The sequence below is a fragment of the Rhagoletis zephyria genome, unplaced genomic scaffold, assembly GCF_001687245.7.
Source record: "Rhagoletis zephyria isolate East Lansing unplaced genomic scaffold, Rhagoletis_zephyria_1.1 Rzeph_scaffold_00175, whole genome shotgun sequence".
Lineage (NCBI taxonomy): Eukaryota > Metazoa > Arthropoda > Insecta > Diptera > Tephritidae > Rhagoletis > Rhagoletis zephyria.
Genome location: NW_016157259.1, coordinates 391,320 through 393,285, shown reverse-complemented (window position 1 = coordinate 393,285; position 1,966 = coordinate 391,320). Strand labels below are relative to the sequence as shown.

At 36.0% G+C, this 1,966-nt stretch overlaps 1 protein-coding gene across 6 annotated transcripts in view; it reads left to right on the top strand.

The window, feature by feature from the left end:
* The first annotated feature begins 269 nt into the window (after positions 1–269).
* Positions 270–1,966, top strand: part of Zyx (lipoma-preferred partner zyxin) — a 305,332-nt gene continuing 303,635 nt past the window's right edge. For 3 of the 6 annotated variants that reach the window (XM_017608115.1, XM_017608122.1, XM_017608128.1), the window contains exon 1: positions 270–467. The gene's annotated coding sequence lies outside the window, so the exon portion shown is untranslated. Of the gene's footprint in view, positions 503–1,966 lie in introns of all 6 variants that reach the window. The other 3 variants (XM_017608135.1, XM_017608107.1, XM_017608103.1) reach the window with 3 other exon arrangements.

The following is a 1,966-nucleotide window of genomic DNA, read 5'->3' as shown; positions in this document are numbered from 1 at the left end:
TTCATGAAATGAAGCCGAATTCGTGGTTAACTTTCGTGTATAATTGAATTTATGAAATGGTGTTTATGCAACCAATGTTAAACCAAATTAATGAGATGAAATCGTGAATTAGCCTACGCAAATACGTAGTAAATAATTGTATTATTGAAGTATCATGGGTACCATGAAATGAACAAGTACCCGATTCTACTATTTGTTTTCCGATACCTACTGAGTACTGGGTATTAAAGTATCGATACCAAAATTACTTGGTACAAACGAAAAGTATCGAGTATGTACTTGTATTTACTCTTATCGTTTCATTTTTGTTGTCTGTGAAATTCAATGTTAATTCAATATAGAAAGTTTTAAGGTAGCCTGGGATCGTCAAGTTTAATTGTTTGTATATGCGATTGACATTTCGCAAAATAGTTTTTATCGGTAAATTTTGTCGTGTTCCTGGGTCTGGAATTCTAGACGGAGAAAACGTTAGTGTAAATCGCAACGAAAATGAAAGTTTTAGGTGGAGTATTTTAGGTATAAGTGTAGAAACCGGGAAAATTTTAGTATGCGAACGGCAAATTCTAGGAAAGAAGGTGATGAGGGGGGTAGAATAGGACCCCTGATTTAATAAAAAGCCCTTTTTCGGTAATTCTCTAGGGATGGGTAACAACCCCTAAAAAAGGTGCGGAAAATTCGGGAGGGGTAACAAACGACGCGTTTCGGCCCCCCTAATAACAATCCGGAGGGGGCAGATAATATTATTAACCATTTAAAAGTTATGAACAAAAAACTGTTAAATTTCGTTGTTTTCTATGACCAATTACCACGTCAAAAATGCACTAAATCACCAGTTTCCACTTTTAAAACACTACTAAAACGTTTCCGGTTATTATTTCGGGAAATGTTTAGTACCACTCACACCGTTTTTTGGGTAGGGGGCGGAGGGGAGGGGGGCGGGCCCCCAAAACCCCCCCAATAGAAAGGAGACAGTCGCCGCTTTCTAAAAAGGGGAACCCCCCCTTGGACTCCTCCCACAGGCACCTAGGGAACCGTTTGAAAAAGGGGGAAAAACGGATTTTTCTTAGACAAACTGAGCAGTTTGAAGTGGAATATGACCCAACTAACAGAAACCGTGGGATTTTTTAATAAAAGAAATTATGCCAAATTAGATATGGGGGGATTTTGAATAAACAATAAAAAGTTAATTAAAAATAGAAAAAAAAAGTTTTTATAAAAAAAAATGTTCTTTTTAACAAATGTATTTTTGCGTAGAATTCCTTTCTACGTAAGCGGCCCTCGGCCGCACTTAGGGATTATAACCCTCAGGCAGTAGAATTCTCCTTTCTGTTTTGCGAAGAAAAGGAGCTGACCACCTTTTGCAGAGAACACCTTTGTATATTTTTAATGCTTACTGGGTTATATCCTATCTTCTTTTGTCTCTCATTCTTTTGCATATTTTGGAGTTTGACAGCTGAACTCCGCCATTTAATTTGCATATGCAACCAAAGTCAGACGCGTGATTTTGAAGGTGTTTTTATTTAATGAATTGTGATGAATTGGTTAATATTAAAGTCGTAAAGCAAGTTATAACAAATCAAGTAAAGTGTAAAGTGAAGGGGAATACAAAAATATATTGGTGAAGTGGCTAATTTAAGCAAAATAGGAGTGATAAATGTACGCTAATTTCCGAATTTTACAAAAAAGGGCATATTTCAAACCCAATTTGTAAATAAATTAGTAACCAAAATTTACAAAAGTGAGTATTAAAAGATTGCGTGGACCCTTGACTACAAGTGTGAAATTTTTTTTTGGATCGGGCCACCCATTTGGACGGAATAGCCCGAAATAGTTGTGAGCGGTACTAAACCCCACCCATTATTTCATGCAAACCAAACCATTTATTCACTTTTATTTTATATATTTCGTTAATAAAACAGAGTAAACAAACTTTGCGCCTGCTAAAATTATTATAACTTCAAATCGC